Source organism: Canis lupus, chromosome 34 (genome assembly GCF_003254725.2).
Source record: "Canis lupus dingo isolate Sandy chromosome 34, ASM325472v2, whole genome shotgun sequence".
Taxonomy (NCBI): domain Eukaryota; kingdom Metazoa; phylum Chordata; class Mammalia; order Carnivora; family Canidae; genus Canis; species Canis lupus.
Genome location: NC_064276.1, coordinates 13,425,901 through 13,450,003, shown reverse-complemented (window position 1 = coordinate 13,450,003; position 24,103 = coordinate 13,425,901). Strand labels below are relative to the sequence as shown.

General features: G+C 34.7%; 1 protein-coding gene across 7 annotated transcripts in view; it reads left to right on the top strand.

Annotated features, from left to right (window-relative positions):
- The window catches only part of PEX5L (peroxisomal biogenesis factor 5 like), a 320,427-nt gene that overhangs the window by 50,475 nt on the left and 245,849 nt on the right, over positions 1–24,103 (top strand). For 5 of the 7 annotated variants that reach the window (XM_035710239.2, XM_025451226.3, XM_025451231.3 and 2 more), the window contains one exon: positions 4,554–4,592. The exons of the other annotated variants lie outside the window; for them this stretch is intronic. The gene's annotated coding sequence lies outside the window, so the exon portion shown is untranslated. The remainder of the gene's footprint in view (positions 1–4,553; positions 4,593–24,103) is intronic. 7 annotated transcript variants of the gene reach the window in all.

Sequence of the window (24,103 nt, the reverse complement as noted above, 5' to 3'; positions counted from 1 at the left end):
AACATATTCCTAAACATTTTTCTTTAAAATTTTAAATTTAACATCCAGTTAGGGCAAAGCTTCCATGAAAACTAGAAAGTCTTATTGCTCCTCCTTCTGCTGAGCATAATTCAGGCTTATACTATGTTTGCACATCGTCTGTTAAAATCATTTCCCAAGCAGAAACTTTGTCTAACACAACATTCCGTCTAGAGGTTCACACATTGCTGGCACTCAGTAACTGTTCATAACAATATGAATGGCATCTGTTTAGTAAAAGGAACTTTGCCATTAATATTTCTTTGCTATTAGTTCAAATACATATTTAGCAATCCTAACTGTTGAAGATATTCTAATCTTAATATATTAAAGGTGATTTATATTAATATTAGCCCATGATAGCCCCAGTTTTGCATAATCTAGTTTTATATAGGCTGCACTCCTAGTAAATATACCTGGCCAAGATCTATTCCAGTGTATTCGTTCATTCATTCATTCATTCAGTCAGTCAGTCAGTCAGTCATTCAGTCAGTCTGTGACTGTTTAGTATTTAGTGAATATTTAGGCATATTATTTGTCATTTTGCTAAGTGCTAGACAAATAAAGATAATTTCAGCTTTAAGAATGTGTCATCGAATGCACTGGAGTTTGATATATGCAATTACAATTTGACATAATAAGTACTACTAATAAGTGGGGTTACTACTACTCCAGAGGGGGCATCTTAACTAGGATTAGGGACCAGAGAAGTCATCCTACACAAGGTAATAATATCCCCAGTGAAACTTGGAATGTTCTCATAAATTAGCCAGGTGAAGAGCAGATGGAAGAGGATTCCAGAAGGAAGAATTTTTTCAAAGAGCCAAAGATTAGGGAAAGAGAAAGACATTATTCTCAAAACTGAATATAGGTCAAAATGGTCCAAAAGGAAAGTGGTAAGAAATGAGATTGGAAGGCAGGCAGGTATCAGCCTTATAAGCCTTATAAGCCTACATAACCTTATCAGCCTTATTAGCTCCATGTTAAGCCAGAGTCTTTACCTGAAGGCACCTGAAAATATTTAAGTAGTGAAGTGAGATGATTAGATTTACATCTTGGAAAGGTCACTTTGCCTTGAAGGGAGCAAATTACAAGAGGCAAGGACGGACTGAAGGAGATCAACTGGGGGCCTTCTTAAAATGATGGTATCCTTAATTATAGTAAAGGCACTGGATGAATGGAAGTCAATTGAGATAAAATTGACAGGGCATGGTAAATCGTTGGGAAGAAATAGGAATCAAAGACATGCTTGTGTTTGGGGCCTGAAAAATTAGATGAATCGTAGTTCTATTCATTGGGATAGGGAACATGGAAGGAAAAGCTGCTTTGGAGTTCAGAAAAACTGATTTATTTCATTTTACTTGAATCCACAGAGATAGTGTTGTGGTGATGGTGGTGGTGATGGTGGTGGTTGTCTGGAATATTTTATGGGGCTATTTAAATTCTGATGTAGCCCTAATCTGTACCATGAAATAGTACCTGTGAACCAGAGTAAATTCAGTTTTATCTTTCTCTATCAATTCAGTAAATTACTGGAAAGATTATTTAAAAATGGAGATTATTAATCCTGTACAGTATTGATTCTTGAAGAAGGTGATGGTAGAGCATATCTCATTGGCTGGACCAGAACCTGTGGGGAAAGTACTTTCCTGAACCAGTAAAATTATACAATCTTATATGGTAGCCTGAACACATACACTACAATACTAGTTCTATGTGAAATTACTGAGCAAGAGACGCTGAAAGATTGCAAGCCAATCTCAGCTGATGCAGAATTTCTGAAAAAGCTGATATAGTATTTCTGAAAAAGGTAGCTGCTTCCTTCAAAATGAATACGAGGCCAGGTGATGTAGAAAGTTAAACTGAATGTCCCAAACCTATAGCTTTCATTGTCCACTGCTGTACAATTTCTCCAAAGGCTGGACCCATTCACTGAGTGAAACAACTGGAAAAGCTGTCCACCAAATTGCCTAAGAAAAACTAAGATCGTCCCCAAATTTGTCCCCAAATATTCTACACTCCTCAGCTGACTACATTTCTTACCTACTCTATTCAATTACTTTACCTCTTTAGCACCTGCAGACATCGATGTGTTTATGTTGGTGACTCACCATAGAAGGGCTCAATAATTTTAGCCTGGGTGTTTTTCAGGGAAGGTGTTAAAACCATAACCATAACATTGAACTATCTGATGAAATCCTTCAAAATAAATTAACTGCAGGTATCTTAATGAGTTGATGTAATGGAGGATATCTGCCAAGAAGGAAGGCTTTGGCTTGGAACCAATGATCTTAGTTCCATCCTTCTGATGATAATAGGTAATATGTCTGTTTGCCTCTTGTTTATTAAGGCCACTACTAATTTATGGCAATAAAATCATGCTCCCAATTTAAAAGAGAAATCTTATGTCTTTGAATTCTATAGTGGAGCAGCAAAAATGGTTTAAATTCATTAAGCTGAAAATTAAAAGAGAACAATGCAATGTCCAAGGGCATTCCTGTTTATGCTTTTCTGCCTTGTCATCCTTAAATGACTACTTTATCCTATTGAATTCTCAAGGTTGTATTATAAACAATGTGAAGAACACCTTTGTAATTGTCTCCCTAGATTAAATTTCTAAAAGTGGGATTATACCCTGGGTCGAGTAATTTATTCAATTTACAGTTTGATGCATAAACCAAATCACTTAAAGAAAGAACTATTCATGTAACTCCTATCAATAAAACATGAGAGTGAGTCTTTCCTTACACCTTCATTAATAATGGATTTTATCTATATTTTTAATCTTTACTAATCCAAAATCCAAAATATGTTTCATCATTTATTATTTTCACTTACTGATTATTAATGCAATTAAATATAGATTCATGTTTCTTGGCCACTTATATTTCTTCTATTAATCAATTTTGAATGACCATTGTCTATTTTATACCAGGGCTTTTGATTTTCTTTTCTCATTGTAGATCTGTTTTTCTCCTAATTTGCAAATTTTTAATGTTTGTAACATAAATATTTGTCTCATATTAACGCATTGCCTACTATTTTTCTCTCTTTTTGTCTAATATACTTTTGGCATATATATAATATAAATTTCTGCAACAAACTCTAAAGTTATTCAAACTTTTTCCTCTCAAATAAGTCTTTAGTATATTTTTACCCTCATTATCCTAGTATTAATATAGTTAACTAGATTATTTTGTTCCCTTTTAAAATGCCCACATAAAATATATTTCTTACATTTTGTTGTTGCTATTCCAAGGTGTGTTGCCAATTTCTGACCTGACTATAAGTCCTTGCACCCTACTCCTCTTCAGGTTTAATTTTAGTAGGTTTTTATGCAAGAATCAATGAGTAGTAAGCTTCTAGAACTTCCTGTGTTTGAAAACAATTATTTATTTCACCCTTACTTTGGAAGGATATTTTAATTAGGTATAGAATTCTAGCTTAACAGTTATTTTCCTAGCTCTTTGAAGATATTCTTCCTTTGTCTTCTGCCAGTTGTTACTTCTGAGAAATTGTTTTTTAAAAAGATTTTAATTATTTATTCATGAGAGACACAGAGAGAGGCAGAGACACAGGCAGAGGGAAAAATAGGCTCCCAAGTTGTGGAACTTGAACCTAGAACCCCGGGATCTTGACCTGAGCCAAAGGCAGACTCTCAAGTACTGAGCCACCGCCCCTTTAATGAGAATTTTACTGCTAATCTGCTTCTTTCTGGTTCTCTTGATCTTTAATTTTCCGAAGTTTCACCTTAATTTCCATGTTAAGTGTTTGGACAGTGTTATGGGTTGAAATGTATCCCCTAAGAAAGATATACTGAAGTCCTAACCCTAGTACCTCAAAATGTGACTTTATTTGGAAACAGGGTCCTCACATGGTTAATTAAGTTAGATTGAGGTCATTGGGATGGACCTTAATTAAATATGACTGGTGTCTTTATAAATAAGGGAAAATTTGGACATAGAGACAGACATACATGGAAGAGAGAGATACAAAGAGAATGCCATGTGAAAATCAGTGCTGAGTTTGAGGTGATATGTCTACAAGTCAAGGAAGACAAAAATTGCCAGCAAATCACCAGAAAATAAGAGAGAGGCAAGGAAAAAAATTCTTCCTCAGAGCCTTCAGAAAGAATCATGCTACTAACATCCTGATTTTGGACCTCTAGCCTCTGGAACTAATTTTAAGCCACTTAGTCTTTACCACTATGTAACAGTAGCCCTAGGAAACTAATATAGTGGATATTCTCAAATGAGGTTCATGTATTTCTTTTATTTAAGAATATTCTTAATTATTGTATCTTTGAATGTTTCTTTTCTACTATTCTTTCTATACTCCTTTCTGGATTATTATGAAATTTATATTGGAATAACTCAATTGATACTCCATATTTTTAAATTTTTCTATGAGTTTTAGTTGAATTCCTATGCTGTATTCCAATTTGCTAATTCTCCCTTTAAGTTTTTCTAATTTACAGTTTACCCAAATATTAACTTTCCTTATTTTATTCCAATATTTTCATTTCTCATTTTCAGGAATACCTGCAAGTTAAATAACCTAAAGTTAACCAGAAGGTAATTCACTCTTCCATTTTTAATTTATTGATTTTCTTAGTGTGTATGAATTTTTACTTTGAACTTTTGCATCCTGTGGGAATTTGTTTTTTCCTCTGTGCCCATACCTCCTTGCCTACCTGTTTTATAGTTGTCTTAAACTCCACTTTATCTTAGTGTCCTGATGATATAGTCAATGAGCAAGTGAGTAAATTGGCCCAAGTCCTAGCTTTGAATCTGTGTCTACTTACTTTTGTCTCTCAGTATGCACAATCTGTAATCCAGGAAATTGTTGGTCACAGATTTTTACAACTTCCTTTCATGGGTGATGAAGCTTTATTTAACATGGTCAATTTTAAAAGCAGTAAGCCTGGCCCTAGTCTCCTACTTTACATGGGCCACATTTAATCTCTGTACTCTATCTTAGCCTTGCTTAATTTTGTTCCAAATTTCAGTAGAAAAAATGGAGTAAACTTATATTAGTTTTTTTTTTTTCTTGCATTTTCATAGGCATAGGTAAGTTTTTAGTTCAGCCATGTCTTTTTAATTTTCACTTTAGAGTTTATCATTGCTATATATTTAGGGTGGCATGTGAGGACTCAAACGAAATCACAAACCTATCTTGAAGAGAACCCCTGATTACTTTCTAACTTTAAACCTTTATGAGTCATCCTATTTAACTACTGCTAACCCTGTTTCCAGAGCCAAACTCTGTTGGCCTGGAACTCTGTTGGCCTTGAACTATTCCTAGGCTATAAACAAGTTAGATTTAAATAAGTTTTGACAAAATCAGGCTAAGATAGGCCCTATTTCTTTTTTTTCCAGGTTGATAAATACACATATACCAGCACTAGATGCAATGTAAACAAAAAGATAGATAATGATTTTTCCTCAATCCTGAGTGCTGAACTGGGATTGTTTTCCTTCCATGATGCTGAGTCAAGGTTCTTGGTCCTTACCACCTCAGCATTATGGAAAAGAAATACAAAAAGAGACACATCCACTTGCAATGATCTTTTAACTCATTACACAAGGACACTCCCCACAGCAAGTTGAGGCAACATGTTCCTGTAGAATCTGACCAACTAAGAGCAATTCTTTGAACTGGAGTAAAAGAAATGATAAAGAGAAGCCTTAAACTCCTTCCTTGAAAACTACAATGTTCATTTTCCTCAAAACCTTTTATTGATGTTCCATATCCTCTGACTCTAATGAAGTTAGAAGTCTGAGACTATACTGACTTTTTCCTTTTGGTGAATGTCCTACTTTTCTCAGTCTGGCTGAAGAACTCTTTATTTATCATTGAACTACACTAAGATTCTATTCCTTATTTACCTGGTTATGGTTTATATATTCCCTTAGACTTTGAACAGAAAACCTAGTGTACAAGTCCACACCTTTTAACTAGTCATTCAGTTACAAGGGGCTGTATGAAGAGTAAGCTGGAGAACTGGTAGCCAAAATTCAAGTGGGCTGTATCTGCCTACTTCTTTGAAAATTTGAGGATTTTGCTCTGAGAGTTTTCCATAGTTTCTAAGGAAAGAGTACCTAGTGTTTAGCTGTTCCCCGGCTTTGGTCTCCCTCATCAATCTTTTATAGATTTCAGTAAGTAGCACAAATCTCCCATCACTACCACTACTACCACCACCAAGTATTACTTACAGACTCTCTTTAGGCTTAATCTCACCTTCAGTCATGCACCAGACTACTGTTAAAAAACCAACTAGGGAGGTTAAATGATAGCATAATGTGATTTTTCTATCAGACCTGCTCCTATCCTATTTTGTAGAGGAAGGATGAGTCTCAAATGAACCACTTCCTTTTTTTCCTCCCACGGTTCCCTTTCTTCACTTGAACTTCTTCACTCACTTACTGATCTAAACCTTAGTATCCTCATTTGTTTTTATCCAAATGTATAACAAGCTTATCAAATCTGGTGAGCTTGTAACATAATTTTGTGGTCATGTCTCTAGTTTCCTAAAATTTTATCTCTATTTTTGTATTCATTTCTATAAACTTTAGGCAAATGTATAAATTATGCAAATATGGCCTGACTTTACACTGTTTCCCAAATACCTATCAATACATTGGGTTTTAATTTAGCAATTTATAACAAAAAGTAGGAACTAGTAAGTAACCAGCTAAAGAACAGGAAAAGTATAAAGAGTGGTCAAAGACATGAAGAAAAGCTGCTACAAGTTTGATTTGGCTAAAACATAGATTATATCTAAGGGAGCCATGTTTGCTTCTTAAATTCTTATCAGAAAGTATCAGATAAGAATTATAAACAATAATACTATAATAAATGTTATTCATCCTTATATTATCATTGGACTATGCATTTGACAAAGTAAAACCCATTTTGTGGAATAAAAAAGAGCAAAGGAGTAAGATTCATAGGATATTGTTTTTTTTTCTTTATTTTTTTTTTAAACTAGAAACAACTTGTTCTGTGTCTTAGGCCCTTAACATCTCTGGGATTCCTTTATTGTAGTTCAAATTGGAGAGTGAAATTCTTCTCTTTAGGATTACTCCATGCTGCATTTATATATGCACAAATTGTAGAAAGATGACTTCTCTTTAGGTGAAGTTGCCTGCCTATGAAGATATGTTCAATCTCTGCGTAGCCACTGTCTTCAGAGTTTCAGTGTCCATGATATCACATTCAACAATCACAAGAAAATAATTGGAAAAACTTAATTGAACATATTCAAAACTCTTCAAGCAGAACCTAGAAGAAAAGATTTCAGAATTATACCCAGATAAAATGTTTATCTTTTTATAAATTTCTGTTTGAATGGATTTTGAAGCAAAACTGTATTTTATTTAAAAAATAGTCAAGTTAGTCATGATTAATATTGTTTTGGGAATAATTCATTATAATATAGTTTACATTCAAAAGCGCTTTCTGAAAAATCTTAACGACCCTTTCAAATTGTTTTCACCTACTTCTGAAGTAAAGGACATTTTACATAAGCACAAAGTTGAAAAGATTAAAATATAAACAACTGTGGTTATTAATAGGAAGTCAGGTGGCATTGATTAAAAGAAAACAGTAAAAATTCTCATTTGGAAGTAGTTTCACAATTATATCCTATGGATTAATTTAGTCTGGAAACTACCATATAAGAGTAATGCAAATTTAGCTGAGCTTTATAATTATGGACTATTTAAGGTGAAAAATTATCAGCCTAATTACATTATTCTATGCACAGAGCCTATGGTTAGATATTCTTGCATTTGAATTTCTCTGCCATCACATACCATTGCTATATACTTACTATCTTTCAAGCAGTGGAGTTTTTTTTTAATCTTTTTTTAATTTTTTTTTTATTTATTTATGATAGTCACAGAGAGAGAGAGAGAGAGAGAGAGAGGCAGAGACATAGGCAGAGGGAGAAGCAGGCTCCATGCACCAGGAGCCCGATGTGGGATTCGATCCCAGGTCTCCAGGATTGTGCCCTGGGCCAAAGGCAGGCGCCAAACCGCTGCGCCACCCAGGGATCCCCAAGCAGTGGAGTTTAAAAGAGGGAAATAGCCATATTATTTTACACTTTGCTCTATTTTTCAATGCCCTGTGTATAATGAATACTCAATAAGTATTGATCAATAATGTCTTATTGAACATTCAGATTAAAATGAATGTTTCATTGTTAATAATGTTTCTCTGAGCACAATGCAGTAACTAGGATCATCCTGACATAACTTCAAATGAATTATAAACTGGACAAGTTTGGGCAATTGGTTTACATTACCACTTATCATTTTCACTTATCATTTTTATATTCTGAAGTCTCCTTAGATGAGAATAGATCAGGCCTTTGAAGAGTTGTTATTTTCTTGGCTATCTCATAAGTCACTTATGCAATACAGAAGTGAAAATATTTTCAGGTTTTTAGATAATAACACTAACCAGACAAATGATTTTGAATAGCAGAGAGAATAAACTTCTTCCTATTTTGCCCTTTTTCTGTAAGACATTACCCTTTGTAATAGTGTGCACTGGTTAGTTCTCAAAATCAGTTGTGAATAAGAATAATCTAGGAATGTTGAAAAATATTCAGTTCCTGAATCTAACTCAAAGAAATTCTAATTAAATAGGAAATAATGATGGCTGCTGTGACCATTTCATAGCACTATGGGGTAGCATATATGAAAGATTTCTTTTTATTTTGAAATATTCTTCATGGAGCTTCAAGTATTATTACAATTATTAATACCCAAGAAACAATATAGGAAAAGATTCTCTTAAAAACATTTTTTCTAGGGATGCCTGGGTGGCTTAGCAGTTGAGCAGCTGCCTTAGGCTCAGAGCATGACCCCAGGGTCCTAGGATCGAGTCCTGCAGCAGGCTCCCTGTGAGAAGCCTGCTTCTCCCTCTGCCTGTGTCTCTGCTTCTCTCTATCTGTCTTTCATTAATAAATAAATAAAATCTTGAAGAAAAAAACACTTTTTTGGTATATGTTCATTATAAAGAAAATTTGGAAAATAATGGAAAGTATAAATTGGGATCTAAAATTTGCCTATATCCTATGGGGAAGTAACAACCATTAACTTTCTTCCCTCTTTGGAGCTTTTAAATTGTAGCATATAAGCACACACAATATTGCAATAATTATATGTATTTAAATAAGAAAATTTTCTGTGTAACTAGATTTCAGCTCCCAGATCAAGAAAGTGTAAGAATCCTCCCCATCTCATGTCCCCTTTCTCACAACCTTCCACCAAAGATAAATATCATTATCTCTGCTAATGCCCAAAACAAATTTTGTCTGCTTCTGATTTATATGTAACCTCTTCTTTCACTTATATAGACATTTTTGAAATTTATTCATACTATTCTGTATATTCATTTATTTTCATAACTTTGAATACACAGTTTGGGACAATTACAAATAGTCCATTATGAATATTTTTGTACATGTTTTGTGGCGAATATATATCTACATTGATGTTAAATATTTACTTAGGAATGGAATTGCTGGGTGATAAGGTGTGTATAGAATATGTATATGTTCAGTTTAGTAGACACCGCCGATTAGTTTTTCAAAGTAGTTGTACCAATTTACATTCTTCCTAGCAGAGTATGAACTTTTAGTTGCTTTGGTATTTTCTTTCTTTTCATTTCAGCCATTTTGGTTGATGAAGTACTGTCATATTGTGGTTTTCATTTATATTTTCCTGATGATTAATTAAGTTGAGCTTGTGACTATCATTGACATTTTGGTATATTTCTTTTTAGTCTTTTCTTCTATGTGTCCATATATGTGCATATGATATTTTAAAATTGGGATTATATTACATATTTAACTATTACATAGTTGAATATAAAATTACATCATGAGAATTCTCCATGTCCATAAGTATCCTTCAGAAATATTATTTTTAGAATATTGTTCTGACCCATCTCATTAAAAATAACTAAATGACATTTATTTTTCTGTCTGGCTTATTTCACTTACTATAGTACCCTCTAGGTCCACTCATGTTATTGCAAATGGCAGAATTTTCTTCTTTTTTATGGCTCAATGATTTTTTTATTTTTATATACTACATCTTCTTTATCTTTCATTTGTGATGAACACTAAGGTTGTTTCCATGCCTTGGCTGTTGTAAATAATGCTTCAGTGAACATAGGGGTGCACATATTTCTTCAAATTAGTGTTTTTGTTTTCTTCAGATAAATATGGCGAAAATAAATATTTTAACCCAGAAGTGAAAATTCTGGATCATATGGTAGTTCTATTTTTAATGTTTTGAAGAACTTCCATACTTTTTTCTATAGTGACTGTACCAACTTCTATTCTTGCCAACAGTATGAGGGTTCCCTTTTTTCCACAGCCAATATAAAAATTTTATATGTATAATATGAAAAATAAACAAAATAACATAGAAACAGACTCATAGACACAGGAAATTAACTATTGGTTACCAAAGAGGAAAGTGTTTGGGAGGCAGGAAAATAGGTGACAGGGATTAAGAGGCACAAACTTAGTTATAAAATAAGTCACGAGGATGTAGAGTGCAGCATAAGGAACATAATTTGTATGGTGACAGACAGTAACTGGATTTATCATGGGGATCATATAAAAATGTCTAATCACTATGACTTACACCTGAAGCTAATAGGATATTGTATGTCAATTATACTTCAGTTAAAAAAATTAACTGATCCTTTAATATCTGGATAAAAATAGAGAAAACAAATATTCGAGAAAACAATAACTGAAGTTTAAACTGAATAAGCAATTTCACTAGGTTAGTTTCTAGGTCTCTCTTATTTAAGTCATGGACATTAAGTTGATTAAATTGTGATTATTTTACCACATGATGAGAAGCAATGGAGTGGATCTGTAGGAACAGTAGTGGTAAAGTCAAATCAGGATGATGACATATTCCCTAGCTATGTAATCAATGGGAATTATTGAATATGAAAACAGTTTGTGCTACGTAAGACAAAGCATCATGATAATTTAGGAACTATTATTATAATTTTTGCACAGCATCTTGTAAATATGAGGCTGTCAATAAATATTTGCTCAAAGTCAAAACTACAGGTGGCCACTCCACAAGTAAATGCTATTTTATGATGTTCTATAGTTGCAATTTCAAAATTCCAGGTTACATACAGATGCTATAGAGAAATTTAGTATTGATCATAAATTGCCCCATTAGAAGAGACAAAAGATTCCAAGAATTTTTTAGATAATTAGCTAGAAGTTATGCTTAACTTGTAAATATCCATCCAACAAATGGTAGTCCATTACTGTATATGCCACCGTAGAACTGATTTAGTGAACTTGTTCACTCTTATGCTAATATTCATGATGTTAATAATGATGATGATTTTGTATTATATAATCATTATCTTAATTGATCTCCATGATAACTCTGTTAGGCTGGTAGGTCTTGTCTGTCATTTTACAGATGAGGACACTGAGGATATAGAGTCTAAGAGCGCTGGTCATCATCACATGACTAATAAATGGCAGTGAAGATATAAATCTAGGTCATCTGACTCCAATCTGTTTATATCTGGTTCCCTGCTCCATTTTCCTCAATAGCAGGAAGTTTGTTCAAAATATCTAGATATTTATTCCAGATCTCCATTTTACTTTGACTGTCTAAACCTAGTTTAGGACTGGTAAAACAAATCTGTTTAGAATTTATTTTCATAAAAAATGTTTTTCATAATAATAGCAATCAGAAGTTTCTTAATCCTGTACTATATAATAGGGGTACATGGGTGGCTCAGTTGGTTAAGTGACTGACTCTTGGTTTTGGCTCAGGTCATGATCTCAGGGTTGTGTCATCAAGCCCTGCGTGGGATTCTGTGCTCAGCTTGGGGTTCTCCTCCTCTCTCTCTCTCCCTCCCCTTCTGTTCCTTCTCCTGCTCACCTGCACACACCCTCTCTCTCTAAAATTAAAAATAAATACATAAATAAAAGACTGGACCACAGTATGAAATAACTCTTACTTACCTGTCAACTCTCAGCTCTGATAGGACTTTATTTATAAGGCCTTGCCACAGGATATTGCTACATATGATAAAAGATAAAATGCAAAATATTGCTTCTGAGTATATGGTTAATTCCTCCTTCCTCTTATGCTCTGAGGCCTTTCTTCTATGAATTCAATCTTTAGCTGTTCACTACTGTACCTGACATATTTTAGATGCTCAATATATATTTAATACACAAATAATTAGACCGTAAGAGCTACTTTGAGCAGTGTAATCCATTCCAGGATTGGACAAGAGATAGGCAGGCATACTGGAGAAAGAAGGCAGGAAATAAATAAACTTTGTTTTTGCTGAAGTTCTACCTCAGGCTAATGTTTGGCAAAGACACTCCCACAGGCTTCATATAAATCTTCTTGAACTCTGGTTACCTGTTTGCCATTTCCCACCCAAAGTAGGTTTGAACTACAAACATTAGTTTAGATCCCTGAGTACCAAAGACAATAGATAGGAAACAATTTTTTGGAGTTGGCACTGATGATGTTTGCCAGATTTAGCACACAAAAATGTGGGATATCCAATTAATTTGAATTTCAGATGAACAATGAATACATTTTAGTATAAACATGTCCCCTACTTAGATCCTGTATTTTATCTGGCAACTCTAAAACAGAGCCATCAATTGAGTTTGGTAATGGTAAGTATTTTACTAAATGTATTAATGTACCATTTTTCTCTAAGAAAGATTCATACCAGCTTAATGTAAAAAGCACAAGATATATTAGTAAATTAGAAATAGAAAACTAGGAATGAGTAAAATCTATAATTAATAAAATTAAGCTTTAAATTTCCCCCTAAACCTTCTGAAACAATTCAATGATTCATGATAAATCACATGTCTTGCAATTAAAAAGGTCATTTCTTAGAATGAAAAAATCATTATTATCATAAAGAAGAACTGTGGTATAATGGAGTGTATTTCTAGAACTGTGTTATAATAGATTGTTTGGATTCAAGTCCTTAAGTAAGTCTCCGAACCTCAGTTCAGAATTTATAAAATGAGATTAGCCCATTCTAGTCATCTAGCTATAGCTATGTAACAAATTACTGTATAACTTAGTGGCTTTGACAACCATTTTGTTATAGTTTGTGGTCCCTGGATCAGGAAATTCCATAGATCTTAGCTGGATAATCTGTGTGCTCAATGCAGCCTTGACTGAGATCATTCAGTAGTAATCCGCTTGGGTATAGGCTGTTCTGAGTATTCAAAATGCCTTCACTCACATATTTGTGCCTTAGTAGGATTATGTGGAAGGCCAGGCTCACCTAGGTCTACGGCTCAAGGTACGTACATTTGGTCACTCCAGTAAGAACAGTCTCAAAGTAGTAGCAGCTCAGGGCTCTTAGAAGAATTGTTCAAAGACCAAAAAAAAAAAAAAAAAAAAAAGGATATTGCCAATCTTTTAGGTCTGGGCCCAGAAATGGACACAGTGCTACTCTTTCATATTCAACCGGTTACAACAGTTACAGGACCAATCCAGATTCAAGAAGAGGAGACACAGACCCACCTTTCCATAGGAGGAATGTTTAAAAATTGTGGCGATCTTTAATCTGCCACTCTGACTCTTTACCAGTTCATGGGAAGATAGAATAAGATGATATATCCACAAGTACAAATAATATAAATGGTCTATTAGGATCTCGGGTACCAATCCTTTAAAAATCTCTTTTAACTATGGCTTCAACCTAATCCCTGCTACAGATAATTCCTTAAGTCAGGGAAAAGATATAAATGTTCTATGTAAATCAAATGCTTGGAACCCTCACAGGTACTCCTTTGAAAAACACAAGAACACTGGATGTTAAAAGCAGCTGATAAATTAGATAGTATCAGCTGTGTCTGAATGGTAAACCCCGCCGTCTTAGACCATTGGCCCAATAACAATCATCTTGGTTTACTCAGCCAGTGATTCACATGCCTAATTTATATTAATAATAGTTCCCAAGATTGGAAAGACACTCAATACTTTAGGAAGAGACAATACTATAATTTTTTTAAGTAGCTGGTTCATAAAAGAAAAGAAATTATTTTCTTTTTTAAAATTTAATGATTTTGTGTTTATTCATTAATAGAAGAAAACTTCCATTAAAACTTCACTTCACATAATGAGTTGTTAGCTTAAAGAATATGAACTCAGAATTGATTCTGTAACATGTTTCTTCCAGAATGCTGGGGATACAATTCCCAGCTCCATTCAACAATTAACACCAGAATTTGAGAACAACCAAAAGCTCCACCCATTTTCTTATTCCCCAAAATAGTTCTGCTGTTATCTTCATGGGTTATTAATCACTTTCTTGAGCTAAAGAGTGCTTTTGAGATGCCTTTGTTAAAATATGCATTTAAGCATTTTAGTTGCTAACATAGGACTTTAATGCTGGAGAGGACTCCAGTGTCTTCTATCCTTATCTATAGCCAAGGGAACACAAGTCCAGGGAGGTTAAATGATCTGCATTAGTTCATAGAGCTTTGAGTTATAGGGGCAGAACATGATATAACAAATTTATATCTATAAAATATTTGAAAGGCCACAAATCTGTTATGTTTATTTTATGCCATTTAATCCTCTTTTTTATTAAAGATTTTAAAATTTATTTGAAAGAGTGAGAGACAGCGTTTACTCAAGTGGAGTGGGTGCCAAAGAAAGTCTTTAATCAGACTCCCTACTGAGTGTGTAGCCCAGATGGGGCTCAATTCCATGACCCATGAGATTATGACCTGAGCCAAAAAAAGAGTTGAACACTCAATTGACTAAACCACCCAAACACCCATAAGGAAACTCTAAAAGTCAAAGCACCTGAAAACAGGTCAGGGGATCTTTCCACTACACATGTGTCCAACATCTGGGCCCTAAGAAAATAGGACATGGGACAGGTATATTTCACTTTGCAGGATTGGAAGTGGTAGAGGGTCCATAATCCAGACAGGCTGGTCTAGGAAGGCAGGCTGGATGGGTTATCGGAGTGAGAAAGAGGTAAGGAGTACAAACTGAAGCAAGAGATCCCAAAGGAAAACAGCTGTTGCCCAAATATTTTTAGGGGTTAATCTGAATAGCTTCTTTTTCCCTGAGTTCCTTTAATGGCATTAAAGGGCACCTGGCCTCATATGATCATATCTGAAGAAAAAGGACTTGCTGAATACAAGCTGCTTAGCCTTTTCTCCTTTTCTTTAATTGCTTTTGCTGAATTGTCAATAAATTCCCAAGTGTTTGAGCTAAGCAACGATGGAATAATTTCCATTTCTGCTTCTCTCAGCATGAAAGAAGGCAATCTCTTTCCAATCCAAGGAACTTGGTTAGCAAACATTAAGAAGCACCAGTTTCTCCGGTCCTTTTTACTTGTTTAAAAAGAAAAATCATAAAATATGATTTTTGTTTGTTTCTTTTGCAGCAGGAAGGATTTGCCCCCAAGCTTCTGAGATGTTATTTTCAGGCTTGTTCTGCCTGTCAATATCTGAAGAACACTTTAGAGCCATAAGATAGCTTTTGGGTGCATGAGGAGAAAATGAACATCAAAAAGTTCCTCAAGGGAGACACTGCTGCCACTATGGAACCTGAGAATATGGCTTACATCTTTTATTGATGTCAAAAGACCCTCAATTGTGGATCTTTCATCAAAAATTCCAGTAGTTGCATTTCTAATTAAAGATCCTGGAGCTATTTTGCAGTATCTGAATTTAGATGATGATGATGATGATGATGATGATGATTGATGATGATGCTGAAGATAGATAGATAGATAGATAGATAGATAGATAGATAGATAGATGATAGATAGTGATAAAGAGACAGAAAGACAGAGATGGGAGAAATAGAGACAGAGACAGAGAGAATAATTTAGATAAATATTAAAGTAGATAAATTCTATCAAGTGTTTTATGAAAATCCAATTATAAGACAGAATATCTGAGGGTAAATACTGGTTCTACTGTGATGAGAAGATAAGGAAATAATGGTCCCATTGACCCCAAATGTTTCTTGGTAATGGAAGACATAAAGTGACAAGATTGACATGGACAGTAACATTAACCTCAAGAGATATTATTGTACTAGAAATTTCAGATACTCTCAGGAAGGCTTTTTTCAAAATTAAAATATTTAATTGTTTTTATTATAAATTATTTTATAATTTTGTCTTCAAATGTGAGATAATTTAAAAAGTAGACCAAAAGAGCTCCCATCCATCTCCACATCTTCTGCACACCATCCCTGCAATACACACCCTCCCCATAAACCCAAGTCTAGAGGTATCTACGGTTAACAGTTTTAACATAGCCTTCTGGACTTGTATTTGCAGATAAACATTTTAAATTAATGTATTAATACTTTAAATAATGTTCTATAATAACACTCTTAATCACTAGTATATCATGACCATCTTTCCACTATAATACATAATAAAATTATCTCATATTTTGTAATGATTACACAAAAATTCATTTTCTGAAGTCCATTTTCACCAAGACCCTGCTAAATTTAGATGTTTTCCAAATGTTTTCTATTTGAACGACTGCTATAACAGATATCCTTGAATGTATATAATGATACATTTTAATGAATTTATCCTTAAATTCTTGTAATGAAATTTTGGGCCAAAATGTTTGCACATTTTGTGAGGTAATACATTTTATTAGATGGCCTTCCAGAAGATTGTAACATTGCTTGCTCCCACTAAGACCTGTGAACATTCCTGCAAAGATTTTTGTGCTTCCAATGCTTCTTTGCAAGAGATTGTCTCTTCCATTCAGGGACTATTGAGAAAGTGATGATTTCTCCAGAAGCCAAAGAATCAATGGATAAGACATCATGAGACTCTAAGACAAGGCTAAAATTCCAATAGTGGCTGGATGGCTTTCTTCAAATCTGGTGCCAGATAAGACATTTGTTTAAAAAGTTCATATTCCCATGTTTTATTGAGGGCTGTACAAGTCCCCCAGCAACTACTTTATGGGATGTATTTGAGTTTTCTTTTTTTTTTCCCTCCATACAGAATGCACTTATAATAGGTGAAGTACTGGGCAGGAAGTTGTGGTACATGGAGCTTTGCCACCAGGAGCATATGAACTATATAGTAGGGGAATTGATTTGTCAAGGCAAATCACACAGATCAGGCTAGACATTGCTATTTAAAGTCAGGCAAACACAACTGTTGCAGCTATTGGTTTTGTTATGTGGGCTATGAGGGGCAGAAATACTGGTTTGTATCAGCAAAAATCAAACTTGGATGAGACAATGAGAAGAACACACTCCAAAGCAAGCAGAGCAAGAGGTCAGGTGGAGAAAGTGCTTCACAGAGTAGTTCAGGCTTTGAGTACTGCTCCAGATAAATATAACTTAGACTTAGTTGAAGGCCCTCTGAATTGTAATCTATTCAACAAAGATATCAATATACACACATAATGCAAATACACATTATAGGTATACATATGTGTGTGTGTGTGTCTGTGTGTGTGTATCCGTGTGTCTGGGTATATATCTGTGTGTGTCTATACATATGTATATTTAAGGTTATAGCAGTAATCAGACAAAATCTTTGCCCTTATGGAACTAGTAGTTCAGTTAAAGGGGACTAAAGATTCTGATCACCAATTTCAATATGTGCGTGTGTGTCTGTTATGGGGAGATTTTCCCCCATGCTACCAACAATTTTTTAACACTAGCAGGGTGTCCTACCATTCAGTTAAATTCTGACACTATCTCCCGAGAGATAGCACCAGATTCCAAAGGTTAACAACTCAGTCCCACAAAACTGCCCTTTGCTTCAAGTGCCAATCACAAGTCCAAATTGTCACCCATCCCTCTGATCAACAGGTTATATATGAGAGGTTCCAACAACCCGTTTCTTGGATTTGATTCATTTGCTAGAATGACTCACAGAATGCAGAGAAAGGTTTTACTTACTAGATTAATAGTTTATTAGAAAAAGATATAACTAAGGCACAGCCAGGTGTAAGAAATACATAGGACAAGGTGTGGGAAAGGGAGACAGAGCTTCCTGGCTCTTTCCTAGGGTACTTTCCTCAAACCTCCACATGTTCATCAACCTGGAAGCTCTCTTAACCCTGTCCTTTGTTTTACCATGGAGGCTTCACTACATAGACATGATTAATTAAATCATTGGCCTTTGAAGTTTGGGTGATTAAACTCCACCACCTCCAGCCCCTCTTCTTTACCCTGAGTGGGGGGTTCGGGAACAGGAGGTGTCTGAAAGTTCCAACATTTGTTATGATTTTTATAATAAATTATAAAATATTAAAATCCAGGTAAACAAGGCACCTGTAAGTACACTTGGGAAGTCTCTGAAAGAGGAATATAAGTACAAACAGGACTTCCTGCTAATCAAGTGATACAAAGAACCTCCACTGCTTGCTAAAGATGGGAAGTCCTGAAGGCTGGAGAACTTGGGGACAGTTGAGAAATGGTCTGGATCTCCATACCACACAGTTTTAATAGTACCTGTAAATATTTATGTTCCTTCCTTATAGAAAATACAATTTCAAGATATCCTTCCTCATGTTAAATGCCTAGAATTTATGTTTGTCAGCTAGAGATTCTGGCTCCTACCTTCTCACTCACAATGCCACAATGCCATACTGAGACACAGTATGAACTCAGATCCAAAAGAAAGAGAGGATTCTAACAAGTGCTTATTTATGAACTCTTTCCTAAGAACCCATGTCATAAACATAAGTTCTAATCATGATAAATCCATGCAAAAAAACCCCACTCTTCTCATACCCCTTATACAAATGTTGTTTAACTTCTTCTTCCACCTGAAGTCACTGGAAGTGGAATTCTGAGACCTTACTTATTTCTCTTCCTTTTTTACTTTACTGGAAAAGCTTCATGGCAAAAACTCATTTTACAAAATTCAGAGAATATGGAAATACATTGTAAAACTCAACATAAATTCACAGTATCACAGAGAAGACACTAACATTTCAGGGGCATTTAATTACAGTACAGAAATCAAAACTACACACCCCCACATACACGCATTTCTCATTATCTTCATTTTTCTGAGTATAATCTGCTTCTCAAAAACTGTGGGGTAGCAAATTTTTAATTAACAGAAGCCATATATCATTACTTTAAATTTTAAAAAAAGTTCTCAGCCCATCAAAACCTTCCACATAATTTCTCTAAATATCATTAAAATACTCTTAAACACAAATGTAACAACCCACCAAGAATTTCTGCATAATATACTGCCTATAAGACAACAATGGCCTAATTATTAAACTCTTAATGAACTCATTAGTAGGTATTTACATGCAGTCCACATAGAATCTATAATTAGCAAATACAAATTACATTTTTCTTTTATACCTCAGGAAATATGTAATGTAACATAATAAAATAATTAATTAGATAATAAAAATAACATTTAAATTGGACCTGAGCTTTTAGTGCCTCACAGAAGCTATCATTGGCAGTACTGAATGCCTAGACTGCAGGCGGAGAGAAGGAAAATGATAGTGATAACACATAGCCTATTTACACTCCTGTAGGGAGCAGGTGCAATGAGCCTGCAGCGCTCTGATCATCCTCTTGCCCAGACTCAAGGGCAGCTGAAGAGTCTTCTCTAAACAGTGTTTGTAAATTCCTTACAGTTTTGTTTTTAATTTAGGTAATGAGTTTGGATAGTGAATTAGTAGTCAGTTTTTGTTTACAAGTGATTTTTTTATAAGTGATTACAACGAATGTTCATATAGTGAAAGTCAGATAGCAAGGAATTATATGCATATACACATTTATGTATACATATATATGCATATGTGTACACAAACACACTCCACATTTATATATACACTCTGCTATATATGTATTATGACACATAACCACTTTTTTCACTAGTATTTACTAAAACATTTTCTATGCCATTAGTTTCCAAATCACTTTTTTAAAAAGACTTATTTATTTATTCATGAGAGACGCAAAAAGAGAGAGAGAGACAGAGATACAGGCAGAGGGAGAATTGTATTTTCTATAAGGAAGTCCCGCAGGAGCCTGATGCGGGACTCAATCCGTGATCCCAGGATCACCCCCACAGCCAAAGGCAGACGCCCAACCGCTGAGCCACCCAGGCGTCCCAAATCACATTTTTTAATGATGAATAGTGTTCCATCATATCCAAATTAATAAATTACCATCTTCCTACTGTTGGCCATTTAAATTTTTTCTAATTTTCCATTATTATAAACAATGCTTCATTTATAAATCACTGTGTAAATTTGTGATTAATTTTAAATTCTTAGAAGTGGAAATATTAAGTCTCCAGTTACAAACATTTTTGGAGCTCTTGATCCATATCACCAAACCATTCTCCAGGAAAGTTATGCTAATGACAGAACTGTAATGCAATGTAAGAATGTTTCCATTTCAAACACCTCTCCAATACTGAGCATTTTCTTAAAAAACAAAACAAAACAAAACAAAAACTGCATTGCCAATATAAGTGATAATAATGCTCCTGTACTTAAGTAACCATTTTTTATTACTATTTTTCTAACTTTTTTATTTGTTGATCATTTATATTTATTGACCATTTATACTTTTTTATTTTATAAATTTTTTATTCATGTTTTGCCCGGGCTCTTATTGGATTATTTACTTTTAAAATTTATTCATAAAAGTATTTGTACATTAAGCATAATGTTATCTTTTCAAAGTCTGAGAAATTCCAAAGCTCAAGCTATATTCTTATTTACCAAATTAAATCAACACCTTTAGGAGTACTTACTGGCATAAAATGAGCCTCATCAATTCATTACAGCACAGAATCTATGGAGTTTCCCATCTACCCTATATCCACCGCAAAAGCTTTTCAGCTTTACATTGGGGAGGGAGCCATATCTTCAAAGCTGGTCTGGGTTTCCCTAGGCCTGTCCTGATTTTCAAGAAGGTTCAATAAGTTGGTCAAGTAGTTCTTACACTCCTTTTCCTGAAGCAGTCAAGCCCTTTGATTTCAATCATTTGAGCTGGTCAGAGAGGGTTGGCCAGGGCTGAGACCTGGATCAGGTTAGTCCCTTAATTTGTCTAGGCCTCATTTTCTCCATCTGTAAAATCAAGTGCATGATGCAAGTGATTATTAGCATCCCTTTCAACTCTACCTTTCTGTGGGTCTTAATTTATCTAATACTGCATGTGTCTGAAAACGACATCTCATTAGAGGATTTATGACTCCATTTCTTTTGAATGCCCAATTCTTTATTTTGTTAAATGGATAAAACTTATATTTTCTTTTCTCGATTAACATTGACATGTTTTTTGCATATTTACTCACTGAGAATTCATTGCATCAGATGTGGCTCAGTCAACTGAGTGTCTGACTCTTGGTTGCAGTTCAGGTGATGATCTCAGAGTTGTGAGATCAGGCCAGTGTCAGGCCCCTTACTCAGCAAGGAGTCCACTTGAGGATTCTCTCTCTCTCTCTCTCTCTCTCTCTCTCTCTCTCTGACCCTATCCCCCCTTGCATGTGCACACTCTATCCTAAAAAAAAAAAAAATGATTGTATCACTTTGGAAAATTCAAGGCATATTATTAATGAAAAGATGAACATCTATTTATTCAACAAACATTTATTAAGCACTCACAGATTACAAGGCACTGTACTCTGTGAGTACAGTGAGGAAACTGCCGTGAGGAAACAACAATGGGTAAGAACAATCTCTATCTACAAGGACCCTATCGCCTGGTGAAAGAGGCAAATTTGTTATCAAATAATTATACTCTTGTAAAATAACACTGATGACATTCACATAAAACTAGTATGCAGTCACAAACAAGGAATGCGGGAGTAAAGGAAAACTTTACAGTAGAGCTGATACTTGAACAAAGGCCTGAAACAATATATGGATTCCCTAGTACATCAAGGAGAAGAAAGAAGCAAGAGAGCTACAAATGGAGGGAACAGCATGCATAGAGGTGTGGAAGTATAATCCAGTATGGTATATTCTGTGGACAGCAAAGAGCTGGATAAATCTGAATTATACCTAGGGACTTGTGGAAAAAGAAACTTAGATGGAAAAAATAGTGAAGAGCTTTACTTGTGCTAAAAATAATGTGGATTTTGTCTTCTTGTTAATGAAGAAAGTTGAAGGATTGTTTTAAAATTTACATTCAGGGTGCCTGGGTGTTTCAGTGGGTTAGTCAGTCTACCCTTTTTTAAAAGATTTTATTTATTTATTCATGAGAGACACAGAGAAAAGAAAGAGGCAGAGACACAGGCAGAGGGAGAAGCAGGCTCCATGCAGGGAGCCTGACATGGGGCTTTATCCTGGGTCTCCAGGATCAGGCCCTGGGCTGAAGGCAGCACTAAACCGCTGAGCCCCCGGGCTGCCCCAGCAGTCTACTCTTGATTTCAGCTCAGGTCATGATCTCAGGGTCGGGCTTTGCACTACGTATGGAGCCTGCTTAAAATTCTCTCCTTCTCCCTCTGCCCCTGCCCACTCCTGTGCTCTCTCCCTCTAAAAACATAAAATAATTTACATTTATTTTTATTTTTTTTATTTTAATTCCAGGATGCATACAGTGTTATATTAGTTTTAGGTGTACAATATAGTGATTCAACAATTCTATACATAACTCAGTGCTCATCAAGAGAAGTATACTCTTAATGCTCTTCATGTATTTCACCCACCTCATCTCTGGTCATTGTTTTTTCCCTATAGTGAAGAGTCTGGGTTTTGTTTTGTTTTTTAAAGATTTATTTATGTCTCTTAGAGGGAGTTGGTGGGCAAAAGGAGAGTGAGAGAGAATCTCAAGCCGACTTCACACTGAGCAGAGTTGAGGCTTGATATCAGGAGCCTGAGATCATGATCTGAGCTTGGACACAACCGACTGAGCCACCCTGGTGCCCCAAGAGTCTGTTTTTTGATCTGTGTCTTTTTTTTCCTTTGTCCATTTTTTTTTCTTAAAATACACATGTGAGTGAAATCATATGGTATTTGTTTTTCTCTGACTGACTTATTTTGTTAACATTATACCATCTAGGTCCATCCACGTTGTTGCAAATGGCAAGATTTCATTCCTTTTTATGGGTAAATAATATTCTATTGTATAAATATACCACATTTCTTTATCCATTCATCTATTGAGACCCTTGAGCTGCTTCCATATTTTGGATATTGTAAATAATGTTGGAATAAACATAAAAGTGCATAGATCCTCTGTATTCTTTAGGTGAATACCAAGTAATTCAATTCCTGGATCATAGGGGTAATTCTAATTTCAAACTTTTTAAGGAAGCTTCATAGAATTTTCCACAGTGGCTGCACCAGTTTGCATTCCTACAAACAGTGCACAAGTGTTCCTTTCTCTCCATATCCTCACCAATACTTATCGTTTCTTGGTTTTTTTATTTTAGCCATTCTGACAGGTGTAAAGTGATATCTCATTATGTTTTTGATTTTCATTTCACTGATGACAAGTGATGTTGAACATCTTTTCATGTCTGTTGACCATTTGTATGTTTTCTTTAGAAATATGTCTATTCATAGCTTCTGCCCATTTTTAATTGAATTATTTCTTATTTTTCGATGTTGAGTTGCATAATTTCTCTGTATATTTTATGTACTAACCATCTATCAGATATGTCATGGGCAAATATCTTTTACCATTCAGTATGCTGTCTCTTTGCTTTCTTGATTATTTCTTTTGTTGTGCAGAACCTGCTTATTTTGATCAAGTCCCAGTAATTTATTTTTGCTTTTGTTTCCCTTGCCTCAGGAAACATATCTAGAAAAATGTTGCTATGGTTGATGTCAGAGAAATTACTGCCTGTGCTCTCCTCTAGGATTTTTATGGTTTGAGGTCTCACATTTAGGTCCTTAATCCATTTTGAGTTTATCTTTGTGTAGGGTATAAGATAATGGTCCAGTTTCAATCTTTTCATGTAGCTGTCCAGCTTTCCCAATACCATTTGTTGAAGACTATCTTTTTCCCATTGGATATTCTTACCTGCTTTGATGAAGATGAATTGACCATGTAATTGTGATTTATTTCTGGACTTT